Source organism: Aulonocara sp. 'chitande type north' Nkhata Bay, linkage group LG1 (genome assembly GCF_057382095.1).
Source record: "Aulonocara sp. 'chitande type north' Nkhata Bay isolate Kocher_YH1m ecotype deep benthic linkage group LG1, A_spYH_male_GT1.1, whole genome shotgun sequence".
Classification (NCBI taxonomy): Eukaryota; Metazoa; Chordata; class Actinopteri; order Cichliformes; family Cichlidae; genus Aulonocara; species Aulonocara sp. 'chitande type north' Nkhata Bay.
In genome coordinates this window covers 34621205-34630351 of record NC_141344.1, presented here as the reverse complement: position 1 = coordinate 34630351, position 9147 = coordinate 34621205, and positions in this window count along the sequence as shown.

Genomic DNA, 9147 nt, shown 5'->3' with positions numbered 1-9147 from the left:
ATGCTGTCAAATAAGGGCAGGGTCCTCTCTCTCCCACTAAACACACACACACACACACACACACACACACACACACACACACACACACACAGGGAGAGAGGACTAAGTTTCTAGGTCAGCCTGGGAGCTGCTGAATTTGAATCCACCAATCAGAGAGGCTGTTTACGTTTTCCCGCCAAAACAGGTGCATCTTTTTACACACGCAGCACAGAGACATAGACCTGCTTCTTTCAGTTTATTTCACATAGTGAGGATTCCCCTCAAACGAATGACCATAATTTCCTAACCATAGGGGCTAGAGCGGTCATTCTTACACCGTTTTGTTCAGAAGAGATGGGGGAATCTTCAAGTGTTGACAATTTATCATTAAAATATGAATTTTTAGAGATATATGACATGGATGACTTGTTGACTTAGAAGCCACGAATTCCCCAATATGCAAATTTGAATACCTGGAGCCCACATACATGATTGGCTGGCTGGGAAGCTGTGCAGGCCCTGATTTGTGGATTTGAATTCCTCAGCCCTCAGATATGATTGGCTGGCTTAGAAGCCATGAAGGCCCCAATATGCAAATTTGAATGCCTCAGGACACATATATGATTGGCTGGGAAGCCGTGCAGGCCCTGATTTGAAAATTTGAATTTCTCAGTCCTCACAGAGGATTGGCTGCCTGGGGACCTGGCAGAAATATATAGAAATACTATGATTAAGCATAAATACTACATTTAGTAGAAATACTATGTTTTAGCACAAATACTATAAAAAGCAGAAATACTATAATTTAGCAGAAATACTATATTAAGCACAAATCCTATAAAAAGCAGAAATACTATAATTTAGCATAAATACTACATTTAGTAGAAATCCTATAAAAAGCAGAAATACTATATTAGGCACAAATCCTATAAAAAGCAGAAATAGTATGATTAAGCATAAATACTACATTTAGTAGAAATACTATGTTTTAGCACAAATAGTATAAAAAGCAGAAATATTATAATTTAGCACAAATAGTATAAAAAGCAGAAATATTATAATTTAGCACAAATAGTATAAAAAGCAGAAATACTACATTTAGTAGAAATACTATATTTTAGCACAAATAGTATAATAAAGCAGAAATACTATAATTTAGCAGAAATACTGTATTTAGCACAAGTACCGAAAAGTACCAGAAATACTATGATTTAGCAGAATAGCAATAACTTACAAAATTACAAATATGGAGGCATATTGAAACAGAAATGCAGAGAGGGACACACAAACACAGGCTCTAATCCAGTCAATCAGTCTAACTATATTCAATTTAAATCCTACAATGACATGCTGCCAAATAAGGGTAGGGTTCTCTCTCTCCCACTAAACACACACACACACACACACACACACACACAGACAGACACAGAGGGAGAGAGCTGCCGAATTTAAATCCACCAATCAGAGTGGCTGTTTACGTTTTCCCGCCAAAAAAGGTGCATCTTTTTACACATGCAGCAGAGAGAGGCACAGGATTATTGCAGTCTATTTCTCATAGTGACGACTCCCCTCAAACAAATGACCATAATTTCCTAACCGTAGGGGCTAGAACGGTCATTCTTACACCGTTTTGTTCAGAAGACATGGGGGAATCTTCCAGTGTTTACAATTTATCATTAAAATATGAATTATTAAAGATATTTGACTTGTAATGCACCATAACTGAGTAGAGCGAAGCAAAAACTGCCTTGACTTGCCCTCAAACAATGCTTTGTAACTTGAAATCTATTTGGAGTATCGATATCATTCTTTCACCGTAAGAGACAGCAGGCTTTGGTGAACAATCATGGAAATTTTCAGGTCTCTGTGGAAATCCAACAAAAAGTTATGACGAGAGAAAAAAGTGGTTCATTTCCACAGTTTGAAATCTGAAGAAATCTGAGCGAAGGACGAATTTCCTACCCTCAAACAAGTCCAACTCATTTCAGAACGGTAATAGGTGAGAAAGAAATTCTTGAATTGTGAGCGTCAGGGGTGTCTGAAGATATTCGGGGACAAGCCTCATGTCTTAACTTTGCTTCGTTAAGGAGATATGACGATTCGAATATGCCTCTCATTACAGAAATCCAGCGGTGATTTTGAACAAGCTCTCCATTCACTTTATATGGAGAGTTTTCTGACCTTGTGTTAGTCTGAGGAGATTTGCAAAAATTCTATAAATCCCACAACAATGATGGTGACATTTTCTGAAAGCCAGCAAAAATACCTACGTTTTGATGTATAATTTGTGGAAGTTGAGTGAAAATTGAGCAAGTAGCAGGAAGTTGTTCGGACATGAAGTGAAAATTGCAAAACCTTCAGTGGCACACTGGAAGCCAAGAGCATAGCAACCATAACAACACATGTATTTTGTGAAAAATCACAATTTTGCAACTCAAAACTTTAAGAGGCATAAAAGTAAAACAGTAAAAGATTTGAAAAAGCTGAATCATACCTGAATAGCCCAATAATTTGTGAACATTTTAAAGTTTGAATGGTTGTTCTAGGTGAAAATATGAGGAAGTAGTTAAGTTTCAAAAACAAGCAAATTTTAGCAGAATTGCTGAAGTTTCCCATTCATTTCAATGGGACAAATTAAAGGAAAAAAGTGGAATATTTTAAAAAGTATAATAGTTAAAAATAGCAAAAATCATAGCAGGAATTAGCAAAAATAGCTGAATAGTTTAAAATTTGAACGGTGAAAATCGGCTGAAAATTGTGGAAGTAGTTTAACGGCGAAAAGTGTACGGAAGCAACTAGAATAATAATAATAATAAAGAATAAAGAGAAACAGGAACTCAATAGTGTGGATGCTTAAAGCATCCACACAATAAAGAATAAAGAGAAACAGGAACTCAATAGTGTGGATGCTTAAAGCATCCACACAATAATAAAGAATAAAGAGAAACAGGAACTCAATAGTGTGGATGCTTAAAGCATCCACACAATAATAATAATAAAGAATAAAGAGAAACAGGAACTCAATAGTGTGGATGCTTAAGCATCCACACAATAAAGAATAAAGAGAAACAGGAACTCTATAGTGTGGATGCTTAAAGCATCCACACAATAAAGAGAAACAGGAACTCAATAGTGTGGATGCTTAAAGCATCCACACAATAAAGAATAAAGAGAAACAGGAACTCAATAGTGTGGATGCTTAAAGCATCCACACAACTAGAAAGTGCATTTTCTGAAGAAACTGCAGTGTGAATGCTTGAATCTGAATGTATGCACTGAAATGAATTAATTGCTGAATTTTGAGTTAAAAATATTGAATGAGATTAAAAAAAAACAAAAAAAAAAAAAACGAATTTAACCTGAAAACAAAGGTGCTGAACTGCTAAAAGCTGAAGGTTACACAGAAGAAGAAGTTGGAAAAAAACTGAAAATGTTTTAAATGTAAATTAGAAAACCCTAAGAAATGAGAAAAGAAAATTTAGAGTCAGAAAACATCTGAATGAATATTAAAAGGTCATATTCTTTGAATCACTGAATGACTAAAATGTGATCCCTCCACTTTGATCCACACAGTTTAAAAAGTTTAAACGTCTGAGCTTTGAAAGACACGGTGTTGGAAAGAGAACAATAATGGCGACAATTTGAGGGTAAAATGATGGCTGTAACACTGTGGACACAGCAGCAGTTGAAAGAGAAGTGCTTAAGATGAATCTTGGTACAGTGGCAGGCAGAGCTCGTTAAGCAGGCAGGTGTGAGCCTGGTTGCTATAGTGACCGCACCCAATGGCTCCATACACACGACACAGACATGCACCTCACTTTTGCTGCTTAAAATGAACAGAAAAGTCAGGCCGAAACAAATCGTTCCCAAATGAAAAGTATAGGTCGTATTGACGAAATTCTTTCACCGTGAGCGGCAGCAATGTCCAGTCTACCTAATTCTCAGTTTTCATGCCTGTGGAGTTTATTATATGGACGTGGTGACAGTGTAAAAACACCATGCTCTTCTGATTTTCAAACCAACCTTCTGAGCCGTTTTAACATTAGAGTCTATGGAAGAGTTGGAGGGAGGAGGCTGTGCATTGGTGACATTTACGAAAGAACCATAACACCTAGGACAATAGTAAACACATTGGATGAAAGAGGACAGCCATGGCTACGTTTTGAGGGTAAAATCATACCTGTAGAGCAAACGCTGCGGACACAGCAGCAGTTTTAAAAAAGATTTTAAGATAAAATTTTTTGCTCCTCTCACTCTAGCAGTTGAGCTGCCTCACTCTAGCCCCAACATTCCGTCCCATACACACCCATTATAAACTCTGAAACGGGTGAAAAAACATCATGAAACTTAAACTGGAACTGAAGAAAAAGTATAATAGATATTGAAAAGATAAATACAAGTTGAATAGTTGAATGTCTTGTCTTCGTTTTAAAGTTTGAATGGTGGCTCTATGTCAATGTATGTGGAAGTAGTAAGAGTTTAAAAATGAGTAAGTTGAATGAGGATTTGAAGGGTCTCCCCATTGAAATACATTATAAATTTTTGTTGAATAAAGTTGAATAAAATTAAAAATATAAATGTTAAAAATATGAAAAATAGAAGCAGTGTTGTCCAAAAGAATAGGAATCTAACGGTGTTTGAATGGTTTTTCTAAGTTGAACGGTTTTGAAGGAGTAGGCTTTGAAAAAACGTACGGAAAAATAAAATATAATAATAACTAGAAAGTGCATTTTCTGAAGAAACTGCAGTGTGAATGCTTGAATCTGAATGTATGCACTGAAATGAATTCATTGCTGAATTTTGAGTTAAAAATTTTGAATGAGATGAAAAATACAGAATTTAACCTGAAAACAAAGGTGCTGAACTGCTAAAAGCTGAAGGTTACACAGAAGGAGGAGTTGGAAAAAAACTGAAAATGTTTTAAATGTAAATTAGAAAACCCTAAGAAATGAGAAAAGAACATTTAGAGTCAGAAAACATCTGAAAGAATATTAAAAGGTCATATTCTTTGAATCACTGAATGACTAAAATGTGATCCCTCCACTTTGATCCACACAGTTTAAAAAGTTTAAATGCCTGAGCTTTGAAAGATACGGTGTTGGAAAGATAACAATAATGGCGACAATTTGAGGGTAAAATGATGGCTGTAACACTGTGGACACAGCAGCAGTTGAAAGAGAAGTGTTTAAGATGAATCTTGGTACAGTGGCAGGCAGAGCTCGTTAAGCAGGCAGGTGTGAGCCTGGTTGCTATAGTGACCGCACCCAATGGCTCCATACACACGTACACAGACATGCGCCTCACTTTTGCTGCTTAAAATGAACAGAAAAGTCAGGCCGAAACAAATCGTTCCCAAATGAAAAGTAAAAGTCGTATTGACAAAATTCTTTCACCGTGAGCGACAGCAGCTTCTAGTCTACCTAATTCTCAGTTTTCATGTCTGTGGAGTTTATTATATGGACGTGGTGACAGTGGAAAGACACCATGCTCTTCTGATTTTCAAACGAACCTTCTGAGCCATTTTAACATTAGAGTCTATGGAAGAGTTGGAGGGAGGAGGCTGTGCATTGGTGACATTTACGAAAGAACCATAACACCTAGGACAATAGTAAACACATTGGATGAAAGAGGACAGCGATGGCTACGTTTTGAGGGTAAAATGGTGGCTGTAGAGCAAACGCTGTGGACACAGCAGCAGTTTTAAAAAAGATTTTAAGATTAATTTTTTTGCTCCTCTCACTCTAGCAGTTGAGCTGCCTCACTCTAGCCCCAACATTCCGTCCCATACACACCCATTATAAACTCTGAAACGGCTGAAAAAACATCATGAAACTTAAACTGGAACTGAAGAAAAAGTATAATAGATATTGAAAAGATAAATACAAGTTGAATAGTTGAATGTCTTGTCTTCGTTTTAAAGTTTGAATGGTGGCTCTATGTCAATGTATGTGGAAGTAGTAAGAGTTTAAAAATGAGTAAGTTGAATGAGAATTTGAAGGGTTTCCCCATTGAAATACATGGGAAATTTTTGTTGAATAAAGTTGAATAAAATTAAAAATATAAATGTTAAAAATATGAAAAATAGAAGCAGTCATGTCCAAAAGAATAGGAATCTAACGGTGTTTGAATGGTTTTTCTAAGTTGAACGGTTTTGAAGGAGTTAGATGCCAAAAAACGTACGGAATATATAATAATAACTAGAAAGTGCATTTTCTGAAGAAACTGCAGTGTGAATGCTTGAATCTGAATGTATGCACTGAAATGAATTAATTGCTGAATTTTGAGTTAAAAATATTGAATGAGATAAAAAAAAAAAAAAAAAAAAACGAATTTAACCTGAAAACAAAGGTGCTGAACTGCTAAAAGCTGAAGGTTACACAGAAGAAGGAGTTGGAAAAAAACTGAAAATGTTTTAAATGTAAATTAGAAAACCCTAAGAAATGAGAAAAGAACATTTAGAGTCAGAAAACATCTGAATGAATATTAAAAGGTCATATTCTTTGAATCACTGAATGACTCAAATGTGATCCCTCCACTTTGATCCACACAGTTTAAAAAGTTTAAATGCCTGAGCTTTGAAAGATACGGTGTTGGAAAGAGAACAATAATGGCGACAATTTGAGGGTAAAATGATGGCTGTAACACTGTGGACACAGCAGCAGTTGAAAGAGAAGTGCTTAAGATGAATCTTGGCACAGTGGCAGGCAGAGCTCGTTAAGCAGGCAGGTGTGAGCCTGGTCGCTATAGTGACCGCACCCAATGGCTCCATACACACGGACACAGACATGCACCTCACTTTTGCTGCTTAAAATGAACAGAAAAGTCAGGCCGAAACAAATCGCTCCCAAATGAAAAGTAAAAGTCGTATTGACAAAATTCTTTCACCGTGAGCGACAGCAATGTCTAGTCTACCTAATTCTCAGTTTTCATGCCTGTGGAGCTTATTATATGGACGTGGTGACAGTGGAAAGACACCATGCTCTTCTGATTTTCAAACGAACCTTCTGAGCCATTTTAACATTAGAGTCTATGGAAGAGTTGGAGGGAGGAGGCTGTGCATTGGTGACATTTATGAAAGAACCATAACACCTAGTACAATAGTAAACACATTGGATGAAAGAGGACAGCCATGGCTACGTTTTGAGGGTAAAGTCATACCTGTAGAGCAAACGCTGTGGACACAGCAGCAGTTTTAAAAAAGATTTTAAGATTAATTTTTTTGCTCCTCTCACTCTAGCAGTTGAGCTGCCTCACTCTAGCCCCAACATTCCGTCCCATACACACCCATTATAAACTCTGAAACGGGTGAAAAAACATCATGAAACTTAAACTGGAACTGAAGAAAAAGTATAATAGATATTGAAAAGATAAATACAAGTTGAATAGTTGAATGTCTTGTCTTCGTTTTAAAGTTTGAATGGTGGCTCTATGTCAATGTATGTGGAAGTAGTAAGAGTTTAAAAATGAGTAAGTTGAATGAGGATTTGAAGGGTCTCCCCATTGAAATACATTATAAATTTTTGTTGAATAAAGTTGAATAAAATTAAAAATATAAATGTTAAAAATATGAAAAATAGAAGCAGTGTTGTCCAAAAGAATAGGAATCTAACGGTGTTTGAATGTTTTTTCTAAGTTGAACGGTTTTGAAGTTATAGGATTACAAAAAACGTACGGAATAGATAAAATATAATAATAATAATAATAATAATAAAGATTCGAATAACAATACTGTGAATGCTTTTCAAGCATTCACACTAATAAAGATTCGAATAACAATACTGTGAATGCTTTTCAAGCATTCACACTAATAATAATAAAGATTAGAATAACAATACTGTGAATGCTTTTCAAGCATTCACACTAATAAAGATTAGAAGAACAATACTGTGAATGCTTTTCAAGCATTCACACTAATAAATAATAATAAGGTCAATCAAATTGACCAATATGGCAAGGCCATGATGATCCACTTGGTAAAGTAAATCCATTGGGCATCATTCTTGGCCTTCAGACAGTAAATCTGATGGCTAAAAAAACAAACAAAACCGTGCATTCAGATCATAATTATGATTGCAAAAGGATTGAAAAAAAAACACACAGTAAAGATAGCATTATTTTACTTTAAAGCTATACTAAATGAAGCCAATCATATATCCTGGAAAAAAAAAACTTGTGCGAGTATTTATTTTTTCTCTGACAACTTTTAACTTTTACTTCCTACATTTTGACAGAAATATTTGTACTTTCTATTTCTTATACATACATACATACATACATACATACACACACACACATATATGTATATATAAAAGCAATGAATTTATATATATTTATTGCTTGATAATTTAATGTACAATAAAAGATATTTTATAATTAAATATTTCAAAATGAACAATCGCTTTATTCATAAATACTTCAAATGGAATGGATTTTAAGAAAAAGGGATTAAACTCAATAACAACCTGACTTCAAAATTAACTGAAAATTAATAAATTCAAATAAAAAATAACAATAGAAGAATATAGTTTTTAATTTTGGCTGCCATGTCACAGTCACGGCGACATCACTGAATTCTCTTTGATGACAGCTGCAGATGTTCTCTGTTCAGAACTGAAGAAGCTTCTCGGATGAGAGGTGAAACGTCTGGACTTCTTTAAGTTGCTTGAAGACGTTGCACCTCTCATCCAAGAAGCTTCTTCAGTTCTCTGTTCAGAACTGAAGAAGCTTCTCGGATGAGAGGTGCAACGTCTTCAAGCAACTTAAAGAAGTCCAGACACGTTTCTTTACAAGCTCCTTTGACTACGATGACCTGGATGACTGAGAACCTTCACAGACAATAACATCTGTCTGCTGTGAGGAAGTGACATGAACACATTCCATCTGTGTCACTAGCTCACCCCCAACCAGTCGCGGCAGATGGCTGCCCCTTCCTGAGCCTGGTTCTGCCGGAGGTCTCTGCCTGTTAACAGGCAGTTTTTCCTCCCAACTGTCGCCAAGTGCTTGCTCATAGGGGGTCCTCTGATTGTTGGGTTTCTCTGTAATATTGTAGGGCCTTTACCTTACAATATAAAGTGCCTTGAAGCAGCGTCTTGTCAACAGGTATTTTGCAAATAAAATGTAATTGACATTTTAATTGACTGAACTGATTTCCTTTGGTTTATTAAGTCT